General features: G+C 46.1%; 1 long non-coding RNA gene across 1 annotated transcript; it reads right to left on the bottom strand.

Annotated features, from left to right (window-relative positions):
- Window positions 1-3541: 3541 nt before the first annotated feature.
- On the bottom strand, window positions 3542-24293 carry LOC141247281 (uncharacterized). Its single transcript, XR_012310759.1, has 3 exons — window positions 24211-24293; window positions 22252-22395; window positions 3542-5323 (listed from the first exon to the last, which is right to left on the bottom strand). It is a non-coding gene; the product is annotated as an uncharacterized lncRNA (long non-coding RNA).
- Between the last annotated feature and the right edge of the window lie 1032 nt (window positions 24294-25325).

Below are 25325 nucleotides of genomic sequence, written 5' to 3'. Positions count from 1 at the left end.
GTTTAGCCTTGGACCTTATGTAGTAGGGTTGTCTTGCAGACCTGTGATGGTGAGGCAGGGAAGGTATTTTAGAAAGGTATGCAAGATGATAAAAAAGGGGAATTGTGAAAGAAATTGCTACATTTCCTTTTCATTTTGATTTTTGTTTCCTGAATATTCTTTAGTGGCGTTATCTTATGTCTGCACTTCATCCTTGTTTGTACTATATTGTGCAATATTTGGCTTTGACTGGATGGGAGTTTGGCTTCTGAAGTGAAGATAAAATTTCCCTTTTGAGATGGAACAATGAGAAACTCCAGGCTTCTATTCGGCCAAGGACAAACTATTTACGCTGGTATTTGAGACGTACAGTAGTTCAGGTGCCATAAAGACAATCCATCATCTCACAAAATCAGTATTTCTGCCAAATCATTGTCTTACCAATACTCATGCAAATAGTTATGCAACCATTATGCAATCTCTTATGTAACCAAGCCACCCCTATAAAAAGATGGGCTTATGTTAGTATAAATGAGACTTTCACAGTGACTCCCCGGCACCTGCGCAATAGAACACTGCTGCACTGTACTCAGCCAAACGGGCCTGGGAGGAAACAAAGCTCGCTCCCCGTGAGCTGCGCTTTGCGCATGCGCCGGGAGGTGAGGGGGAAAAAAGCGCATGTCACAGGGCCCTGTGACGTGCAGGGAGGGGGGGAAATATGGTAAACATGTACATAGGCGGGGAATTGGTGGAAGAACAAGCAGATGGGCGAAGATAGCTTGGCATCCGGGGGACACCAAGCCTGTGAAAAACCAAGGAGATAAAACTACATTTCTCTGCATTCAGACCTCTACCATGGGCCATACAGGTATGTATAGATTTACTTTTCTATACTCTGTATGCCCATAGTAGAGGTCTGGTAACTCCAAAGTGGTGACAGATTCCCTTTAAAAACCACCAATACACATTAAAACATCAGTCATAAAGAGGCCTCATTCCTGATCGGCGATTAGGAATAAGTGTATAGCACCTGCAAGTGAGCAAAATTCTCATGAGTGACAGCTGTATACGAAAACTGACACCCTGCAGCTTCGGCCCCTACCGGTTTTGGAAACGATCGGGCCCAATTAACCCCTTTCCACTGTCAATTGCGACAACAGCACCTAAGTTGTTAAAAGGGGTTTTAAAGATTCCGTTTGATACCATCGCCCCCCCCGTGATCCTAATCGCTGATGGTGATAATTGCCATGGTACCCCAAGGTCATCTGATGACCCCACAGTACGGTGGTTTGTTGATTCTGCTATAAGCAGGGCCTAACAGGCTGTGTCAGTGAGTCACTGGCACGTCTTACGCACTGCAGTACAAGAGTAAACTTATTATTTCTGTGCTAAAAGGCTCAACGTATAAAAGTACTTAAAGTGTACGTTAAATGGTGGAAGGCAAAAAAATGAAACATCTCTTGGTTTCTGCGCTTCTCCCCAAACATACAATAAAAAACAATTAAACCAATTAAATAAGCCTTCACCCAGTTCCTTGGACAAAAAAATAAATAGAAAAGGTTACCAGTCTCAGAAAATAGTGACAATAACCTTTTTTGTTAAAGAAGGTTCTGAATTTTCTTAACTATTAAAATAAACCTCTCATGTTAAAAAAAAATGCTATTAACCTGCAGATATGGGGTAACTCTGCATGTTAATAGCGTTCTAAAGCTGTCCGGTGCCCACACTGAGAGCCCTGCAGCCGGGAGGAAATTAACTTTATTCCTCTCTTCAGCCTCGGGCTTTCAGTCATACTGGTGCGGCCGGTGTAGCTTCCGTCATAGTGAGTGGTGGCTGAAACCACGCCCTGGCACTGACTGACAGCCGGCTCAACATTAGAGCTCAGGTTTAGAGCTGGCTGTCAAACAGTGCCGGGGCGCAGCTACAGCCATCGCTCATTATGCACTGAGCAGCGACTGAAGCTGCACTAGCCATACCCCTATGGTTGAAAGCCTGAGGCTGCTGCAAAGAATAAAGGTAATTCCCTTCTGGCAGCGGGGCTCTCAGTGCGTGAACCAGGCAGCTTTAGAACGCTATTAACCTGCAGATTAACCTCATATCTGCAGGTTAATAGCTTTTTTTACATGACTGTTTCCCCTTAAAATATAAAAAGTTTGGTATTGTAATCATACTGACTGGGAGAATCATATTACCAAGTAAATTTTGCTGCAGAATGACTTCTGTAAAAACAATCCCCAAAAAACAGTGAAGAAATTGCATTTTTGTCACCATTTCACCCCACTTGGATTTGTTTTCCCATTTAACAGAACATTATATGGTAAAAAGTTGTCATTAAAAACTACAACTCATCCAGTTTTTTGATCTTACAGTTTCCCTTTAACCCCTTAACGATGAATGATGAACATAGCACTTCATGAGCAAGTGTCAGTTCCCGCATCATGACGAGCTATGTCCATCATGAATTTAAGCGGTCACTGTGTGAAATCAAACAGTGACTGCTCCATGCAGACAGCTTCCACTGACAGAAATGCAGGGACCCATTTCATTGATCCCGCTCTCTGATTGCTGTTAGAGAAATTGCACAACAAATTATATAGCCCATTTTCTCCTGTTACCCTTGTGAAAATGCAAAATTTGGGGCTAAATCGAAATTTTTGTGGGAAAAAGTTCAATTTTAATTTTTTTCCTTGCACATTGCTTTAATTCCTGTGAAGCACCTGCAGGGTTAATAAACTTATTGAATGTGGCTTTGAGCACTTTGAGGGGTGCAGTTTTTAAAATGGTGTCACGTTTGGGTCATTTGTCATATAGACCCCTCATAGTCACTTCAGATCTGATGCGCTCCCTACAAAAAAATAGTTTTGTAAATTTTGTTTGAAAATTGAGAAATTGCTGGTCAACTTTTAACCCTTCTAAATTCCTAACAATAAAAAAATGGTGTTTCAAAAATGATGCTGCATGGAGGACCATGACAGGTGCATTATATTATATGGAGGACCAGGGCAAGTGCATTATATTGTATAGAGGAAAATGGGGGTTCATTATATTGTATGGAGAACCATGGGGGGTGCATTATATTGTATGGAGGACCATGGGGGTGCATTATATTTTATGGTAGACCATGGGGGGTGCATTATATTGTATGGAAGACCATGGGGAGTGCATTATATTCTATGAAGGACCATGGGGGTGCATTATAATGTATGGAGGACTATGGGGAATGCATTATACTATATGGAGGATTATGGGGGGTGCATTATGCTATATGGAGGATCATGGGGCGCATTATACTATATAGAGGATTAAGGGGGTGCATTATCATAGAATGGTAGAGTTGGAAGGGACCTCCTGGGTCATCTGGTCCAACCCCCTGCTCAAAGCAGGATTCACTAAATCATCTCAGACAGATGTCTGTCCAGCCTCTGTTTGAAGACGTCCATTGAAGGGGAACTCACCACCTCTTGTATCAGCCTGTTCCACTCATTAATCAAACTAACTGTCAAAAAGTTTTTTCTAATATCTAATCTGTGTCTCCTCCCATTTAGTTTCATCCCATTGCTTCCAGTCTTTCCTTGTGCAAATGAGAATAAAGATGATCCTTCTACAATGTGACAGCCCTTGAGATATTTGTAGACAGCTATTAAGTCTCCTCTCAGTCTTCTTTTTTGCAAGCTAAACATTCCCAAATCCTGCAACCGTTCCTCATAGGACATGGTTTGCAGACCAGTCACCATTCTGGTCGCTCTTCTCTGAACTTGCTCCAGTTTGTCTATGTCTTTTTTAAAATGTGGTGCCCAAAACTGTACACAGTATTCCAGATGAGGTCTGACCAAAGAGGAGTAAAGACCGATAATGACTTCACGTGATCTAGACTGTATGCTTCTGTTAATACATCCCACTATATGGAGGATTATGAGGGGTCGCATTACATTATATGGAAGACTATGTGGGGGACCATTTTAATATTTGGAGGGCTATGTGGGGGGCCATTATACTGTATGCAAGAAAGTATACAGCATGAAGGTTTGCATGGGGTCCATCATACTGTGTGGAGGGCTGTGTGGGGGCCATTATACTGTTTACTGTTTGGAGGGCCATTATATAGTATGGGGCAATTAAACTGTATGTAGACCCATTATCCTGCATGGAGGGCTGTGTGAGGGCCACAGTTGGGGGATTATACTGTGTTAGGGTCACCATACTTTACCTTAGGAATTGAGGTGGGGTACAGTTGAGTCATTATACTGTGCATGTGGAGGCTAATGTGGAGGAATTCACTGTGGGGGTATCATATTGTGTTTGGTGGGCACTTTTGTTGGCATTATACTTTATGGGGGCACTGAAAGAGGAATCTAAGACTTCAGCAGGAGGAAAATGACTATACAAAGGCTGAAAAGTTGTGAGATATGGTCTTCTGTGACGCTGACAATTATTTTTTTTTTGGGAGGGTGGACCCAATTAGAATTTCTGCTATGGGGCCCCATGATTTCTATGTACGCCCCTGGCTATTGCTAAAGCTCGGCTTTTTACCTGAGAACCATTGCAGACAGCTATTGGCTTGTCTACAGTAAACAGAGGAGAGAGACCGAGCATGCATGTCCAGCAGCACTAAGCACATTAACTGCGCCTGCACATTGATATACACTTTGAACACAAGAGGGTGCCATACTATATATTTAAATGAAGAAAATGACTGCATAATTGATGTTTATAACAACATGTAAATGCATATAACTCCTATTAACTATTTTTTTTCTAACATGAGATACCTACATAAGAGATATGAACACCTGTAGGGGAAAATGTAAATTTGCAACAAAGTATATATAAAGTAAAACACCTTTATAAATCAAATGTGTTTATCATATACATCACTGTATTATATAGAGTTTATAACAAAACGGGAAATTTTTAAAATGTTTTCATCCACCATTGAAGCTCGAGCAGGCATTAAAATATGTGTATCTGATACAATGACAGTAAGTGATGGTGGTACATATAATCCTTTACTTGTTCCATCAATAAACAGAGGTCCAATGAAATGTAAAACAGGGCCGAATGGAGTTTTCACTTTCCAGTATGAGCAAAAAGTGTCCCAGACCACAGAATATTTTTCATTGTTCGAGCTAAAAACCCATATATATTCTCCTTTTTGGAACCCAAATGACTTCGGGGAGAATCTGATGTAAATGCATGGTTAATTCTTTCCCATATCAACTTCATTGGCCAACATGCCTCATCAAATGCCGCCATCTGTACGAAATCCATCTCTGTATTGATTTCTGATGTCTTCTTTCTGTAATGTCTTCAGAAGTGTTAAATTGGTATTGATAATAAAGCATGTCTGGAATTAAAAAAAAAAATTCATGATGAAAGACGCAATCCAGCTACTATACCCCTCACCAAGTTTATTACACTCTGCAATTCTTTTATATAAAATTTACTCAGTTTCCTGCAGTTAAGCCCCATCTTTGCTTCTCTTTAGCCTCGGATTTCACAAAGAAGTTTTTCTTGTATACTTTGCTATCAGTACCATGATGCATCAGCACAGCATCACATGAGCATCCACAGCCAGGATCATCTGAGCCTCTAGGAAAGACATGGTAATTATCCTCCACTCTGCATTCCCTAGATAGGTTAACATAAGTAAACAGTCAGAGCTGTTTAGTCATCATCAGTAGCTGTGATATGAACTCATGTGCCTGCTTTATGAGACTGTGCTGTAATGAAGATTGTTGCTGTAATATCCCTGAACTGCACTGGCCGTGCTTAAGATTAAATCCCACTGTTAAACTGTTGAAAAAGACTCTTGTCAGATGTGTCTGGTCAGCAACTGAATCTATCATGTGCCTGAGAGAAGCTGCAGCCTATGGTCATCCTGAGTAACAGTTCCTCCAGGATTCCAATGAATTTATGAAACCCGTCTCGCCCTATCTGAACCTAGCGGTGTGCGTGTAACATTGGTGGCCCATATGGGGAGGACTGAGCGGGGATTAATGTCTAGAGGGAGAAGAGGAAAAATGTCTGGAAAAATACAGCAGCACAGCACCTCAACTTAACTCTGCTACACCACTTAAAGGGGACCATCCCTAAAGAAAACTCACTAGCAGCAATGGATGTTGAAATACAAATAGACAGAATTAGTGAGCGGTTTCTTCAGTTAACCTGCGAAGAATTAAGAACAGTAGCATATAAAGATGTCAGAAGAACAGATTTCTAAAGCACACAACCGCAGGCAACTGTTAGCTGCCATTAATGCAAAAATGGATGAGCTGGGGGAGAAAGAAGCTGAAGACGTCATGGGGACATGCCTCCAGGAGCTAACACAGTTTCTAACCAGGTTGAAGTTGGAGGATGGAGGGACGGCACCAATTACCAAAAGCGGGAATCTCTGTCCGCAGACTGAACTACGGGAATTGAAAGAACAACTCAAAACCCTAACAACAGCCCTGCAGGAATCGACCAAAATCTCTTAACGGGTGACAGACTCAGACAGAACCTTTAACCTGCTCGGGTTAGATAAATCAGGAAGACAGTCCTCTCTAACACCACAAATCACCATAAGTAAAGAATTCAAGATCCTGGGAAAGATTGGAGAGTGTGAACAGAAAGAGAAACTGTCTTATATGAACTTGTTTCACCAGATTGATGCAGGCTTACAGAAAGGCTACCAGCCAGATGAAATCGTTGAGGGGGTGGTGAAGTGATCAGCCCAGGAATGAACCTCTGTAGTATGCTAGAAATGAAGAGTCAATTGACCTTGCAACAACTGAAGATGATTTTAAAAGGGCACTATAAAGAAGAGAGTACTTCAGAATTGTTCCACCGACTCATTAACCTCTCACAGAAAAATAATGAATCACCCCAAAGTTTCTTGTGCAGAGAAATTGAACTGAAGGATAGACTGTTGTTTGCATCCAGAGATGTAGAAGCGGACGAGAGGTTTGATGCTGGACTAGTCCAGAAGAAGTTCTTGAGATCATTGGGAACAGGGTTAATCAGTACATACATCAAGTCGCAGCTGAAACAGTACCTAGAAGATCCTGGCATTCTGGACAAAATCCTAATTGAACAAATGAATGAGGCAGCTAGTTTGGAGTCAGAGAGCGAACAAAAGATAAAGAAAGGCTCTGCTCCTAAATCAAAAAATATCACAGTAAAAGACAAATTCCTTACCAACACCAGGTCAGATTACATGGAGGGGGTGGCTGTGTAGTATTATACGTGCACACGCACACCGATGGAGCTTGCGTATTTTTAATGTTTAATGTTAGGACTCGCAAGTATGGGGACCCTTGATGCTGGGTTGCGAGCTTGCGTATTTTGGTCAAAATATCGACCCTTACCTCATGTGGTGTATTTATCTTATACACTATTTTTCATCTTTTTTACACATTTTTGTGCAGGATGCAGCCAGGCCTCTTTAGTGTTGGCTGGGTAAATTGGGGCGTCTGTCCTGTGGGGGTGCACGTATATAGTGCTGGGCAGCCCCCCTGATCTAATAGTATGGGCGTCATCAATAGGCTGCAAGCCAGACACTGTGCATCACACATATCTGAGTGATTGGTGCCCTATGCAAACTCCATCGGTGTGCATGTATAATACTACACAGTCACCCCCTCCATGAATTGGTAGGTTAGTGAGTGGCTGTCTGCCTCAGTATTTTGCACATGTGCTGCCCCGGCCTTTATCATGGAGGCTTGCTGCATCCTGCAATGCCTTGGTAATCAGACCTGGTGTTGATAAGGCATTATCTTATACTGTGATGTTTTTTTAAATTAGCTTCTAAATCACCAAAATGAGTCAGCTGAGGTTGGAGACCCCCAGTGGCCAGTCTGAAGATAATCATGGAGACCCTCCAGTGCCACCTCCGAGAGGGAACCTTAAAGCACCAACAAAAGAGAGGACCGCCAGCGCTGACTGGGAAGAAGTAATAGGAGAACTGCGAGCTGAGTTGATTGAGATGAAAAAGTTGATTCATTCCAGAACAGAACCTGCATCCCTCAGACCCAGGAGTGGGTTCCAAAACAGAAGATACCCGGCTTGTGAAGCGTGCCGTTCATCAAATCAGAGTACGGTATGTGTACACTGACTAAGATGTGGTGAGGAAGGACATTATGCCAAGGAATGCCAATGGTCATGGTCTTTTGGGTTAAAAGACAGGAGGTTGCCAGAGAGGGGCGACTGGTAACCACGACACAGAGGAGGTCCCAGAAGCAAATCCAAATCTCACCAAACCCCAGAACGGCATATGAGCTAAAACAGCTGCGTTATTACTATCCCCAAGTGTGTTTCCGTCTACAACAGCTGCAAGAGAGACAGGGGCATCAGTTACTTAATGCCCAGTGTGGAGGTCAAATGATGAACTCCTGGGAGGAGGATTCCTCGGTCAGTAAAGATAGCATCATCGGCCTAATCAGCGAAAGATGCTTTATATAGTGCCAGCTAGATGGACTCCTGATAACAGCACTGTGGGACACAGGAGCCCAAGCGAGCCTTTTAAATGAAGAATGGAGAAGGCGCTACCTGCCACATACGTGCCTTCAAACTCTTAGGACCAGTGGAACTCCACGGCAAAGCAGTCAACCTGACCGAAGTCCCTTTCATAGGCTGGGTGGAAGTGACTTTCCAACTGAGGGCCACGAACAACAGCAACACCATTGAGCTTTTGGTACCTTTTCTCGTGACCAGTGATCAGAACGTGGAAGAGGATCCTATCCTGGGTTATAATGTAATCAGTGAGGTCATCATGAAACACAAGTCAGTGACGCTGGTGGTGGATGCAACTGTCACATTGCTTGCCATACCCAATGTCGTGGTGGAAAATGTGATTCATAGAGTAAAGAAAGCACAGAATACAATGAACCTAAAAGAAGTCAAGGTAGGCTGGCGCCCAAACATCATTCCTGCAAACCAAATGGTGGGGGTGAGGTGTGGAGTCCAGGTAGAACTGGTAAGAAAAGTTCAGAAAAGACTGTTCATGCCAAAAGACTCATCAGAACTTCCGGAAGGCCTAGTTCAAGGTGAGACTGTGCTTACCATTCCTACTGGTGGGTTTACTCGAGTGAAAGTACCGGTGATGAATACTACGAAACAAGGGATCCAAAGACTGTGTTAGGTCACATTGAAACCGTTAAAACTGTATATTCAGCCAGTGTGAGACCCGCCCACGGGTCTACCATGAATTCAGTCTCCCCACCAAGGAACAGGAGTTGACCAGGGGAGGAAATTGCACGACCCACCTCGGGGTCCTGGGATCCCCCAGTACCCCTAGAACACTTGTGTGCTGAAGATAGAGCGGTAGCAAAACAGATGCTGAGAGAAGAGTGTCATGCATTCTCCAAAGATGACTCTGATATAGGCGGTATCCCGTTGGTGCAGTTGGAAATCAATTTGAAAGACATGACCCCAGTAACCAGAAGTTACATGTCTGTGCCAAAACCATTACACCGTGAAGTGAAAGAGTATTTACAAGATCTAATCAACAGAGTTTGGGTCCAAAAGTAAAAGCCGTCTTATTCCTCTCCTATTCTTTGTGTTAGGAAGAAGGACGGTACGTTGAGACTCTGCTGTGATTACCGGGAACTAAACCGAAAGTCAGTACCTGATCAGCACCCGATACCACAGATTCAAGATATGCTGGATAACCTATCAGGAAGTACCTGGTTCTCTGTCCTCGATCAGGGTAAAGCATACCATCAAGGGTTTGTTGAAGAGTCCAGTAGACCTTTGACAGCATTCATCACACCATGCGGGATATACGAGTGGATCTGCATACCGTTTGGGCTCAGTTCAGCTCCAGAAAAATTCCAGAGGAGCATGGAGACATATTTAGAAGGATTGAGGGATAATATCTTCCAGCTGTACTTGGATGACAATGTGGTACACAGAAAAACTTTCTGGGAGCATGTTGAACACGTGAGGACCGTATTACAACGATATCAAGTCAACAATATGGAGTTAAGTTGACCCCCAAAGAAGTGTGAACTGTTCAAAAGGCAAGTCCGATTTCTAGGGAAAATTGTGTCCGGAGAAGAATATACCATAGACCCAGCAGAAATCGCTCTGGTACCGGCCTTAAAAGACAAGCGGCCCTCAACTGTCGGGGAGTTGAGGTAGATATTATTATTCCCCTCCTACTGTCGTACTTACGTTCGGAACTTCTCCAGGATTGCCGCCCCACTATACCTCCTCTTGGTGGGGGGGGGGCGACAGAGTCAACAACACCCACGGAGAAAAAGAAGAATGCGGGTAGAACTGGGCTTAAAAGAAGCAACGCCGTTTCATCCCAAAAGCCCATTCTCTGGACAGCAGACCACCAGGAGGTATTGGAAGAACTAGTAGACTACCTGGTAAAACCACCCATCTTGGGATATCCTGATTTCAACTTACCGTTTGTTCTTCATTGTGACGTTTCTCAAGTTGGACTGGGAGCTGCCCTGTATCAGCATCAAGATAGAAAATTGAGAGTCATCGGTTAAGGTTCTAGAACGTTGACAGACGCCGAGAAGAATTACCATCTACATTCCGGAAAATTGAAGTTCCTGGAGTTGAAATGGACTATCTGTGAACCATTTAGAGATTATCTCTACTACAGCAAAGAGTTTGAGGTATACACTGACAACAACCCTTTGACCTATGTCCTCACTACAGCCAAACTGAATGCAACAGGTCAGAGATGAGTCGCTGAACTAGCTGACTTCAATTTCAGCATCAAGTACAGGCCAGGAAAATGCAAGGCGGATGCTGACAGATTGTGGAAAATCCCACTAGAGCCTGATCAGTTCATGCAAGAAAGCTCAGAGGAAGTCAGTTTGGAAGCAATTGAGAGCACTGCCCAAGCAGTACAAGCTTATCAAAAGGACAACACACCATTGTGGTGTCCGTTGACGGTGGAAACCACCATAAAAGCGAGAGAACAAGATTACCCCCTGTCTATTCAACGACTACCAAAAGGAAAAATCCATAGAGCACAACGGGAAGATCAGATAAATGGTAGAATACTACTTTATGTGGACCAAAATTGGTTTCCAAGTAAATGGGAGAGAGATAATGAGTCACCAGCAGTATCTGTTTTAGTTAAAGAATGGATGAAGCTCTACCTCAGTGAAGACGGTATCCTGTATCGTAAAGGAGGTCAAAACCGGCAGTTGGTACTACCCAGAGTATTTCGTAGATTGGTCTTAAAAGAACTCCATGAAAACATGGGACACCTGGGAGTGGAAAGGACAACAAACTTGATCCGTGAACGTTTCTTCTGGCCGTACATGCAGTGAGATATTGAGAGATACGTGACCAGGGAGTGTGGGGGTCTGAAAGATAAACGTCCCAACACATCAACCCGGGCACCTATGGGCAACATCCAAACTACGTATCCGTTTGAGATGGTCTCAATAGACTTTCTACATCTCGAGACGTGCAAGGGTGGTGACGAATACATCTTGGTGGTGATGGACCATTTTACTTGATTTGCTCAAGCATATGTCACCACCAATAAAGCGGGTCGAACAGCAGCAGAGAAGATCTTCAATGATTTTGCTTTGAGGTTTGGGTTCCCTACGAGGTTACACCATGACCAAGGAAGAGAATTTGAGAACCAGATCTTTGCCAAGATAGGAAAGTACTGTAGGATTCAGAGATCCCACATAATGCCCTATCACCCAGAGGGTAATGGACAAGTGAAACGTTTTAGTAGGACATTATTGTCGATGTTGCGCACTTTAACAGCTGACGAGAAGAAAGACTGGAATAGTTCTCTGTCAAAAGTGGTACATGCCTATAACTGTACAAAGAGCAATGCAATGGGTTACTCACCCTTCTTTCTATTGTACGGTCAATCGCCAAGACTGTCAATCGACATCATGTTCGATACTCCAGTATCAGAGACTTACAGAACATATCCAGAGTTTGTTCGGAAATGGAAGGAACGGATGGCAGAGGGATACAACATAGCGTCCAAAGTGGTTACGCAAGGACAGAGCAAGAGCAAGGAGTACTATGACTGAAAATGTTATGGAGCAGAATTGGCACTGGGAAGCCGTGTGCTAGTCAAGAACAAAAGGCGGTCCGGGAAAACTTTGTTTGTACTGGGAAGACAAGGTGTATGTGGTCGTAAGGAGGAAAGCCGATGACAGTCCAGTGTATGAAATCCGATTGGAAACCAGAATAGTCCATCGGAATTTACTACAACCCTGTGATTATCTCCCACCACAACAAGACTTTCCAGAAGTAGAACAACATCGTCCGAGATCGACTAAGGGACCACCACAGACTGAAGCTCCGAAGATGGATAGTGATCTTGAAAGTTCACATGAAGAAGAACACACCGTTGTATTTCTCGGACCGGCAAGGAGAGGGATGTACCATCCTCAGGAGAGTGAAGTAAGTCCCCAGGCTCCAGAGTTTGTACCAAGGAGTACAGATATAGTCCAATTCAGATTTGATGATCTAACACCGTTCACTGAAGAGACCGATCGACACTTAGGAGTAGCAGAATTACCAGACCAGGTGGAAACGAACGATTCAAGAGAAGTACAGTAACTTACAGAGGCAGTTCCAAGATCATTTGAGGAAGTTCGAGAAATGAGTGTGGCAGAAGAAACTCCTGCAACCGAGGAACCCGTGGTATCTGAGGAACAACCTACCAGGAGGATGTCGACTCGAGAAGTGAGGAGGCCTGTGATGCTGACATATGAGACACTCGGTGAACCGAGTCAAGTGCCAAGGACTGTCCATTGGAAACAGGTATTTCTGCCTACGGACCAGGTAAGCTCACTTGAGTGGTATTCACCACCGAGAGACATTATGGACAATGTTACCTGGTGGAAAGACTTGTTTTGGCCTAGTGAGAGAGAGAGCTGGTTGAAGACGTATGAAAACCTCCAGCGGAAGAGATGCTGATTGTTTTAATTGTGTATTTCTTTCAGGAGTTCTACAAGCAAAAGGTCGTAAGAACAGGTTGTTATTGATGTTTGTAAATTTTATGCCAATATGACAATGCCAATTTGTATATAAAGTTATTCAACTTTTAGCACTGTCTCAGAATTGGTCAGCTTGACCAATTAAAACGAATATCGAGAACGACATTAAAAAAGAAGGGAAAGTGTGACATGCAGAAATAGTGCTGTTGCTTCAAAAGGATCCAGCAACTATAAGAGTTAACACAGTCACAAGAGACAGGGAGTGGTTAGCAGAGCCCCAGGGGGATTGTGGGGAACTTGTTTACTATTCTGGCTGCAGCCAAAGGGAGAAGTGGTATGTGATCTGTATCTCACAGAAGTGCAGGAAAGAGAACAGGATTCAAGTCTAGGGTGAAACTCAACACAGGTCAGATACCTTGCACTGTTAGTTCAGGAAATCTACCATCAGGCAGGAAGATAAGGAATGGAAGGAATTGTGTCACAGAGATCATCTTCCTCATCAAACCCTCCCCCCTCCATCTCCATGCAGAATAAAGAATGTTGTGTACTAGTGAGTCCTTGTGAAGGAAAAGCCTGCTGTTTACGTATAGAAGTGTGCTGCCAAGAGATCTAATTTGTGCTGAATTATGCTACTGAAGAGACTGAGGTTCCTGTGCCTGCTTTATGAGACTGTGCTGTAATGAAGATTGTTGCTGTAATATCCCTGAACTGCACTGGCCATGCTTCAGATTAAATTCCACTGTTAAACTGTTGAACAAGACTCTTGTCAGATGTGTCTGGTCAGCAACTGAATCTATCATGTGCCTGAGAGAAGCTGCAGCCTATGGTTGCCCTGAGTAACGGTTCCCCCAAGATTCCAATGAATTTATGAAACCCGTCTCGCCCTATTTGAACCTAGTGTCGTGCGTGTAACAAAAGCCTAGTTTTGTTGGTTGGCTCTGTCAGGCACTGTAGTAAGGGCACTAGCAGCAGCTATCTCAGTCATAGCAAATTTAAAGATGTGAATAATGTGTGGGAGCATTGAGCTCAGGACCTTTTTCATACTGACTCCGGGATAGTGATGATTTTGTAAAGGTGTCAGTTGTGTCAGCCAGACCTGGAGATTATCTGTGAACGAATGCATGGTCAGCAAGGCTACAGCATGTTAGAGAGGTGGTAGCTAGAGAGAGCCCCCTTAGGCTGCGTGCCCACGATGCCCACAATGTTTTTTAAGCACTTCCGTAGCAGCAATTCCGCCGTGGAAACGCTTAAAAAACGCTTGGTAGAAGGTCTGCAATGTTCCCCAATGATAATCCGCATTTGCTGAGCACATGCTGGGAAATTTCCGCTGCAGATTATCATTGCGGAAAAATCCGCAGCACTACCATTAATTTTGCGGAATCGCGGCGTTTTAGCCACCATTGACTTGTATTGGACCGCATAACATCCGCATGACTACATGTGCACATGCGGATATTATGCGGTTCAATGCGCAGATGGTACCTGTGTCTGGAGAAGAGGAGACTCCCTTTCAGTCCCGGGTACCATACTACCTGTAGTTAAAAAAGAATTAAAATAAAAAATAAACATATACTCACCTTCTGATGGCCCCCGGTCTCCTTCTCCGGTGTCTTCGGCTGCTCGCGGTGGTAAAAGGACCTTCCATGATGTCATTTAGTCATGTGACCTGTCACATGACTAAATGACGTCATGGAAGGTCCTTTTACACCACCGCGAGCCGCTGAAGACACCGGACGCAACGGAGAAGGAGATCAGGGGCCAGGTGAGTATATGTTTTTTTTTTATTTTTCACCATTTGTATTCTTTTTTTTACTATTGATGCTGCATTTGCAGTATCGTAACTTGGTCACACTATATAAATCCATGCCGTTTGCATGGATTTATAGTGTGACCAAGTTGTCAAGCACTTTTCCAAGTGATGCTAAAATCGCTTAGAAAAGTGCTTCACAACTCGCATGCGAAATCGCATGTTAAAAAAGCTTCACTTACGCTTCTACCTGGCAGAAAAAACGCATGTAAAATCCGCATGCGTTTTTTCTGCCAGAGAGATGCAGAAACGCTCAGGAAAAATCCACAGCATTTCTGCATCATGGGCACATAGCCTTACACTGTTTCACAAGAGTGCAACTAGGGTGCAGTGGTCACAGCGAAACACATGAGCCATGTGGCCCTATATCAGGAAGGTGGAGGTGATGTTATCAGTGTGGGATGATGTTGACAACAGACGCATGCTCAGTAGAGGAGGAACTAGCCCAGACCCTGAAAAGGACATCACTGACGGCTCTTAATTCAGGGAAAGGACAGGCGCTACTGCAATGACGGCAGCCTCTGCTCCCTGATGATGGTTTGTTTGTAAATCCCAGTATGCACTTGGGGTTCTCAAACGAAGCAACGTGAAACAGGAAGAAGATAAAAAAAAAAATAAAAAAAAGGAGTCAGATAGTCTAGTGAACAATAGGGATTTTTTAAGTAATGTATATTAGAAAAGAGATTAGGTAATGACATTAACCCCTTCACGACCTATGACGTTAATGTACTTCAAAGGTCATGTCCCTGACTTTAATGCAGGCTCATATGCCGAGCTCGGATTTTTCACAGCAGATAATGGCTGATTTAAGCCCAGATTCGGTTGGTCAAGACCCAAACCCCAGTCTTCACCAGTCAAGATGCCGCAGGTCAAGCACCGAAGATCAGACGGTGGTCATTGGATGAAGCAGGACGTCTGCCGTGCTGACGAGAAGACCCAAGTGAACCAGGCCTTTAATTCAAGCGTAGACGAACGGTACAGGGTGTGGGCTGCACTTCAGAAACGAACGAGGGTGGCCAGTGTGAAGAACCCACTAAGTGACTCACATATGAGGCACTTGTGGCTTAGCGGAAAGTACCGGTGTCCCCCGTTAGTGCCAGTATAACAATCAAAGGCGCTTGAAGCGCATATTACAGCTACAAGCCTGGCGCTGGCAGTGACGCTCTTTGAGCTAAAGACATTAATAGTCGTTTAACTGTGAAATGAGACTGCACGCAGATAGAACATAGAGTAAGATATTGCATTTATTACACTGCTTTTATTGTCATTACTGCTAAGATTGTGTTAGTTGTCTCCATATACCTGCATCACCATGTGTTCCTATAGTTAAACGTTCTTTCTGTGGTAGGAAAATAAATAGCTTTGGTTAACTATCCCTGCATCCTCACTATCTGCATCATTACATCTAGATCATTTCACCCGATAAATGACCATTTAGCTTGTTTATTGTGTTTAATTGGCTGCCTCTTTAGAAGGGACTGAAAGCTGTATTTTAGGTGTAAATGCAGCTTTCAGTCCCCCATACATAAGTCTAAAGTCGGTTGACACATTCATATCAATAAGTATGCCTTACACTCTAATATGTGTGGCGCCCCTGAGGGTTCAGTCGCCACAGAGGTACTGCATCTCACCCAGAGGTGTGGTATCTCACTCTCAGGTAAGGAAGGAGTACAGCCCGGGACCCTAACACCTGCATCCAACACATCCACTTCAGTAGGGCAGGGCGAGATTGCTCCTACGGGAGTGCACAGTCCCTGGCTGGAGTGGTGGGGAACCTAGCGAGGGGGAACCATGTAGTGGGTGTGAGTGGAGGACGTAGATCAGGGGAGCACTGGTGAGGGAGTGATATAAAAGAGGGAACCATCTTAGAAAGACAAGCCAGTCAGAGGAGGAGAGTGTGTGGAGCAGAGGCTCTGCAGGAGCTCTGCTTCGGAGGCGGGCCTAGTGAGAGGCCCAGGACTGAGAGAGGAGAGGGAGCAGGAGAAAGGCTCCAGGAACAGAAGGGATCCCAGGGGTACGGGCAGTGCTGGAGGCCACCCGTACGCCCGAATCTGCCAGGCGGTGGAGGGATCGAGCCGCAGAGGGGACCGACCCCTAAACTAGTGGAGAACTACAAGGCTCAGCTAGGGACCGGAGGCTGCTGTACTTGCAAGGTGCAGTGGCCACATCCGCAACTATGTCGCCGAAAAGGTGGCCACAGAGGGTCCAGGGGACAGCAGGTCGCCCGACAAGACCCGAGGCTACCGGATTGGGACACTGGTTGCGAGGCACAGGGCAGGAGGGCGAGAGCCAGCGCAGGAAGATGACTGAGGAAGGCACATAGAAAGGGGTCCTGTCAGACACTCTTGAATCACCTGAGGGATTGCTGAACCCCTGCCTGGTGAACGCAGCACGATGTGGGAGGTTGTAGTCCGGACCCTGTAACCGGAGGAACTTATCAACTGTAAGTAAACTCGGAAGACTGCACCCCACTGTCTCTGTGATTATTGCTGCGCCATCAACCCCTGTACTACAACGCCCAGCATAACCTATAACATCTACACTGCCCTGGAGCTGAGTTCTACCTGTGGAGAGCTACACCATCCCTGCTGCACTCACATCAGCTCCAGAGGACCTGCTCCGCAGCAGCGGCTCCCTTAGCCGCATACCACAGGTGGCGTCACGTACTTTATACAATCACTATAAATCCCCAATCAATAACCCTTTTTATTGACCGCCCTGGGTCACGGACCGGGTCACTGCCACTGTAACATCCCCCAGCATCTACCAGCCCGGCACCGGGTACCCCACGGCCCAGTGGGAGCGTCATATGTATGTGTGGCGCCCCTGCGGGTTCAGTCGCCACAGAGGTACTGCATCTCACCCAGAGGTGTGGTATCTCACTCTCAGGTAAGGAAGGAGTACAGCCCGGAATCCTAACACCTGCATTCAACACTACACTACTACAGACCAGCAGGAGGGGCAAAATGCGCTGCTCCTCTGCTGAGCCCTGTCCCTGGCTGGAGTTGGGGGAACCAAAGTAGGGGGAACCATGTAGTGGGTGTGGGTAGAGGAAGCAGTTCAGGGGAGCACAGTAAGGAGCAATATGAAAGAGAGGGTGGAACATTCTAGAGTGAGTGAAGTTCTGAGGGGGTTGAGTCAGAGAGAGAGTCAGAGCAGGAGCTCTGCTCAGGAGGAGGGCCTAGTGAGGAGGCCCAGGAGAAGGAGAAGAGGAAGGAACGGGAGCAGAGGGAAGGCTCCAGGAGTGAAGAAAGGATCCCAGGGGTATGAGCAGTGCTGGAGGCCACCCGTACACCCAAATCTACCAGGCGGTGGAGAGAGCGGGTCGCAGAGGGGACCGGCCCCTAACTAGTGAGAATTGCAATATTCAACTAGGTAACCGGAGGGTGCAGCATTTCAAGTGCTGCAGCCAAAAGCCACATCTATTTCACCGAAAAGGTGGCCATAGAGGACCAAGGGGACAGAGAAAACGTCACCCGACAAGGTCCGCGGTCACTGGATTGCGACACTGGGTGTGAGGTGTAGGAAGACAGCCAGAAGGAACACACAGAAGGGGGTCCTGTTATGTACTCAGGAGGTACCTGAGGGTTTGCTGTACCCCTCCCTGAGTAAGCACAGGACAACGTGGGAAGTTATGATCTGCAGTTGTAACCAGGAGCAAAGTGAGAACTGTGAGTAAATCCGGAAGACGGCACCCCACTGTCTCTGCGACTTATTACTGCGCCATCATTCCCTGCACTACACTTCACAGCAAAAGTGTTTAGGGGTGATAAAGTAAGAATTTTTTTGTTTGTCAGTTAAACTCATTGATGGTGATGTGTGTCGGGGCTCTTTAAATCACTGTAAGCAATAGCAGACACTTGTGCTAATTAGTTTGGCAGGTGTGTCCAATGAAAGGCAAGACTACTTAAGAAGGCTGTCCCACATTATTAAGCAGCCTACATTTTCTGCCAAAATGGGAAAGAAAAAGGATGTGTCGGCTGCTGAGAAGCAACAAATTGTGGAGCGTTTAGGTCAAGGCATGACTACAATCAACATTGCCAAGACACTTCATCGTGATCATCTCACAATCAAGAAGTATGTAGCTGATTCACAGTACACACGTGTGCGTGCTGATAAGGGAAAATTGAGGACTTTCCTACAGGCAATTACGTCAGGTTAAAAGAGCAGTGGCAAAAAAGCCTTGTCATAGCAGCAGACAAGTTTTTGAAGCAGCTGGTGCCTCCAACGTCCCCCGAACAACAAGATGCAGGGTCCTTCAGAGGTTTGCAGCTGTGCGTAAGCCAACCTGTCGACCTCCTCTATCCACTGCACACAAGCAGAAACGGCTCCAGTGGGCCAAACAATATATGAAGACTGACTTCAAAACTGTTTTGTTCACCGATGAGTGCTGTGCAACGCTCAATGGTCCAGATGGATGGAGTGGAGGAGGAGGATGGCTGGTTGATGGACACCCCATGCAAATACGGCTATGGCGCCAACAAGGAGGAGGTGGAGTAATGTTTTGCGCGGGAATCATGGGAAGAGAGATTGTCGGCCCCTTTAGGATCCCTGAAGGGGTAAAGATGAACTCCATAATGTATGTTGAGTTTCTCAAACAGCATTTCCTGCCATGGTTCAAGAAGAAGAACCGTGCATTCCGCAGCAAGATCATTTTCATGCATGATAATGCCCCGTCTCATGCTGCACATAACACATCTGCATCTCTGGCTGCTATGGGCATAAAAGGGGACAAACTTATGGTGTGGCCCCCATGCTCCCCTGACCTCAACCCCATTGAGAACCTCTGGAGCATCATCAAAAGGAGTGTCTATGATGGCGGGAGGCAGTTCACATCTAAGCAACAGCTCTGGGAGGGTATTCTGTCCTCATACAAAACAATTGAAGCAGAAACCAGGCAAAACCTGACAAATTCAATGGACGAGAGAGTTCAAAAGCTCCTTTCGAACAAGGGGTCCTATGTGCAAATGTAACATCACCTAGAATAAAGTTTTGAGTTGAAAACTGTTTGATTTCAGTTTGTAATAACCTGCTAATGCTTATAATTTCAAAAATGACCATTTTTTTGTTCTTTATTAAAATGAAAAGGTTGAAAACGCTGCTGTGCATAATAATTTGGAACATGCATTTTGAGTGCAGTTTGAGTGTTTTATTTTTTTTTAAATATACTGTTATCATAGGCAGTTTGTACAAAAACCTTTCAATTGTACTCTAATAGTTATTTGACTGGAAAATTACAATGACTGCAATTCATATAGGTAATTTGGGAAAATCTGAGAAAATATTATTTGCATAATAATTTGGAACACAGTGTACAACATCACCATTTCCTACCCTGGAGCTAAGCTCTGCCTGTGGAGAGCTGAACCAACTCTGCTGCACTAACATCAGCTCCAGAGGACCTGCTCCGCAGCGGCGGCTCCCTTTAGCCACATACCACAGGTGGCGTCACGAACATTATATAAAAACTATAAATCCCCTGTAAATATCCCCTTTTATTGACCACCCTGGGTCACGGACCAGGTCACCGCCACTATGACATCTCCCCTAGCAACGACCAGCCCGGCACCAAGTACCCCAGGGCCCATGTGGCGCGTCATATTGGCGCGCCAATCAACTGGTCAGGGAAGATATTATTTGGGCATATACAATTTTGGACTGCCGATCACTTCATTCTCTCTGAGATAAGCTGCTGACAGAGATGTTTGTCAGTTTCTCTCATAGAGAACACAGGAGCACTCGGCCAAGTGAGCGCTTCCGTGTATGGGAGAGACGGCCAAGATGGTTGTCGGCCAAATGATCAACTGAAGCATCATTTGGCCAACAATTCGGTCACAGTTATCAGATTCTAAATAATATTATCAGTAGGTCACACCAAAGGCTAAGCCTGTCCTGTTAACCCTTTCATGACATGCGCCGTACATATACGGCGCATGACGTGTCTTTGCCTTAGATGCAGGCTCCGACGATGAGCCCGCACCTTTCCGGGGACTTGACAGCGGATCTGATCAGCTGTCATGTGCTCCTAACAGCCGTGGGTGGAATCGCGATTCTCTCGTGATTATTAACATGTTAAATGCCGCTGTCAATCTCTGACAGCGGCATTTAAGACGGCTCCGCTGGAAGAGCGTCACAAGACCCGCCCATCGGCGCCCATGTCACATGACTGCGCATCGTCGATGGGTTGGCATGACAACCCGGTGTCTGCAGGAGACCCCTACAGTTGTCATTGCAGGGATGCAAGTGAACATTTTTGCTACATACAGCGCTATGTGTAGCACAGGCGATCGGATGATTGCAGCTTCTAGTCTCCCCAAGGTTTACCCCAAAATGGTATCAATAAAAACATCAGCTCGGTGAGCAAAAAATAAGCCCTCACCCAGCCCCAGAAGCCGAAAAATGGAGACGCTACGGGTCTCAGAAAATGGTGACTTTTTTTTTTTTTTTTAACAAACTTTAGATTTTTTTACCATTTAAATAAAAAAAAAAAACTATACATGTTTAGTATCTACAAACTCATAATGACCTGGAGAATCATAAAGGCAGGTCAGTTTCAGCATTTAGTGAGCATGGTAAAAGAAAAACCCAGAAAACAACTGTGGAATTTAATTTTTTTTGCAATTTCACCACACTTGGAATTTTTTCCTGTTTTCCAGTACAACCAATGGTGTCGTTCAAAAGTACAACTTGTCCCGCAAAAACAAGCCCTTACACGGCCATATTGACAGAAAATGTAAAAAGTTATGGCTCTGGTAAGAAGAGGAGTAAAAAACAAAAGTGCAAAAACAGAAAATGGTCGCACCATGAAGGGGTTAAATAGGGAATATGACCTATTTATTCTACCTATTTCTCTACTCCCACATGGGTGACTAGCCGTCTTTGCCTCTCCTGAATTCCTACGCTGGCTAAGTGATAGCAATATGCCAATTTGACCATGATACTTGATTTCTCCCCAATATGATGACAAAATAGATGTCACATCTACAATCCAGGGGAGTAACTATAGGTGCAGGGGTTGCAATAGCACGCGGGCCCTGGAGCCGAGGGGCCTCAAAGGTCCCTTTGGCCCATGTGAAAAGACCATTACTATTGAAGATTTGCAATAACTAGGGGCCCCGTTGGAGCTTTTGCATCAGGGCCCATGAGCTTCAAGTTATGCCACAGCGAGAATCATTCTGACCCATGTTCACAACACATTCAAAGCCATGTAAATCTGCAATAACATATCCAGCAAATAATCATTATCACACAATAAGTGCAACATAACACATGCAATATCTCCCATGGGGAAAAGAACAACGGCCCCTGCAGCCTAAAAAATCCCTAGTATGTAATATACAGTGAGCCCCAAGTATAACAATGTGTGCAGAAAATAAGAAGAGCAATAGTTTGTAGATATAATGGAAGTAGGAAGCGTAATACTAATTATGAACCTATCCTAGTGATGCAGTTAGTATTATTTAGACGATATGAATCATGACGAGGGTTTATATAAATTGGGCAAAAAATAAACATTTAAGTCTCTTCTACATGTTTGATGCCTACCTGCTATATCATTTCTTCAGTGTCTGCTGCTTTTGACCTTTGATTTCTTAGGAAAAACTTATGGTCAGTGACCTCCTGTGTAATCAGTGGCTCCGTCCCTCCTTTCAGTACTGCAGCTCTGTGAACTCGGATTGGAACAGAGCCCTAAAAGATACAGTTACCAGAGTTCATAAATCCATACCCAAACCAGACTCTCTCTTAAAGAAGTTGTCCACTACTTGGACAACTCCTTCACCCCCACGCTTGGCCCCAATAAAATAAAAAAGCTTATACTCACCTATACTCAGGCGTTTTAATTTTATTATGGCCAAACATTTAGATCAAGAAGGGGTTGTCCAACAACCCCTTTAATGCAGACTCCTGACCACAATCCTCTGTAATACAAACCCCAGACTTCCTTTTGAAATAATGCCTAATCAGACTCCCCTCATGCTGTGGCACCCTGCTGTTCACAGGTACCACAGGACCCAGGGTGCATGGATGGACTTCTCCACAAGAGGCCCTCATTACATACAAACACCTCCACCCTTCCACCTCACACCACCAGAGGGAGCCTGTTAGGGATATATATATGGAGGGTGGAGCCAGGCAGCTCAGTCAGTGAGAAGTTCAGTCAGAGTCAGAGAGCGTGCTGACGCTGAGAGCAGCGAAGACGCAGCGCGTCTGCTGCTAAGTTCTGAGGGCCCCGAGTGTGGCCGACGGCAGAGAGGAGAAAGGAGAGAGGAGTTGAGGGGGCAGAGGAGCTTCATAGGCTCACCCCGATATACAAACCGGACACCAGGTCCGCGCCTACAGGGTCCCTTTATACCCAGTAGGGTTCACCGGCATTCCAGGACTACAAGTCCCTCGACGACCTGAAGCTAGACCCATTACAGGATCAGGTACCACGAAGGCCCCAGCTTTACCAGGGATAGTGGTTGCCAGCAGAAGGTCCTACTACCGAGCGACAGGTGAAGGAACAACACGACACATAAGCTAGGCCCAGTTGCAGGCTGGCCAGGAGCATACAGAGAGGCAGACACGGACCAGGAGGCCTTATACCCACTCACTGGGGAGAAGTTCTGAAGTGCACCCATCCTACTGAGTACCCTGGACCGTACCTGACATCCGCACCAGTAAAGGTATTGAAGCGAATCCCCTGACTCTGTCAGTTACTTCTGCTGCGCCATCCGCCTGCACTACAAGTCCCAGCATCACCACCATCAAACTCCACACGGCCCCGGGGGCCGCTCCACCTCAGCTGCCATCCCATCACCCCCCGGAGGTCTGCAGCAGCGCTGGTAATCCTTACCAGGTACCACAGGTGGCGTCACAAACTATTTATTATATTTTTCCTATCCAAGTTACAAATCCCCCTTTTTGGTTGACCACTCTGGGCCACGGACCGGGCCAGCCACCGTGATATCCCCCACCAGCATCCACAGGCCCGGATGCCGAGTACCCCATTGCCCCGGGGGCGCGTCAATGCCTCATTCAGACGACAGTGTTTCACGTACGGGTTATATCCGCGGTGTTCACCTACCCATTATAATCTATGGATCAGATCACATAGCCTTGTTGTTTTCCAGACTGTGTGTGTGTGAGACCCGCAGCAAATTTTAACCATTTTTGAGCCATTAAAGATAAATCTTTTTATTCAAAAACTGTTAAGAAATGTTTCATGATAAATTCCACCAATTCTATTTTTACCACAGACAGGGAACTCCAAGCAATCCAGGCATTAGAAAATCTCTTGCTGGGGCAGGCGAAGTATACAAGGGTAAGTTTCCCTCTACCATTAGTAAGGAAGGCCAGGGAGCCCCATAGGGCGTATAGGCCACATGACAAGATAGGAGGGTGGGAGTGAAGGAGTTAAAATTTTGAATAAGGGATTAGGAGTAGTGTGGGGAGTTTTGATTGGAGGGGAAGAGGTGGGGGGAGGAGCAAGAGATGATATAAGGAAGGGCAGGGGTCAGTTACCTCCTCTTGCTTCCTGGATCGCAGCTGAAGCAGACCAGACCCTGCAGTGGAGCCATGGCAGATCTTGTGGCCTTGCTGGACCTAGCGCGGCCTGTCTCAGCAATCCATGGGGCAGACTTGGTGCAGCAGCAGCTGCGGGTGACCTGTGCACAGTCGTCGGCTGCAGAAGAAGCTTCAGGGAGGCCTGCAGCGGTCACGGCCGCCGGAGCGTTACTCACCAGCAGGTGAGGTTCGGAGCAGGAGAAGCTCCAGGAGCCCCCTCGGGGACCTCTGCAGCCAGGGGAGCAGCGCGTGCCTGAGGCTCCTTCTCCGATCCCCAGGAGGAATCCTCGCCGGAGCCGCAGCCTACCAGAAGTGGGCGTGCCTGCGCTGCGGCCCTCTTCCGGTTTGCGGCCTAAAAGGCCCCCGAGCAGCGCGGCGGTGACCCCCGGTGACAAGCCAGCCGTGGGTTATACCTGGCAAGATGGCGGGATGAGGAGTCCTCCCACGGTCTGCGGATGAGGGCGGGACCAGCGTCCAGTGTACGGCGGGGGAGGAGTTGCTGTCTGCAGCGGTGGCCCCGATGTCATGCTGGGGTCGACCCCGGCGGGGGAGGGAGCGTGAAGGGCCTTCCCACAGTCGGCAGGGAGGAGCACGGCTTGCAGGGCGGAGGTGCAGCAGAGCCATGAGGAACACTGGCGCAGCAGCAGGTGGTCAAGAAAGGGGACGGATGAGAGATGAGCGGCCCTCCTGCAGGCGGCAGGGTGGGTCTGTGGATGGGAGGATCTGGGGTCCAGGAGTGCCACGGGAGATTGCGGGGGCAGGCTGTCCTGCGGGGCCCTTTTAAGATTATCGGGCAGGAAGCGGCCGGCAGATGTGCGGGACCTTAGGGAGCTATCTTTGGATCCGGAGCGGCAGCGTCGTCAGGCAGCTCCTTCTGCGCCTTTATCAAGACCTGACAACGTTGAAAACATGGAGAAAAGCTGAGAGGAGGGCGAGATTTCATAGGGACCGTCAGAACATGAGCAAGTTCCGTCAGGAGATGTCGCGGCCGGTCAGAGGATCTCTCTGAGGCAGCCTGATGAGGAGACTACCCTTGTTCATAATTTAACTGATGTGGGTGGTGCTCGGGGTGT

This window comes from Phyllobates terribilis, unplaced genomic scaffold, assembly GCF_046119375.1.
Source record: "Phyllobates terribilis strain yellow unplaced genomic scaffold, ASM4611937v1 Scaffold_2874__1_contigs__length_101532, whole genome shotgun sequence".
Classification (NCBI taxonomy): domain Eukaryota; kingdom Metazoa; phylum Chordata; class Amphibia; order Anura; family Dendrobatidae; genus Phyllobates; species Phyllobates terribilis.
Note: the sequence above shows the minus strand (reverse complement) of the source record. Positions and strands in the feature narration are given on the sequence as shown.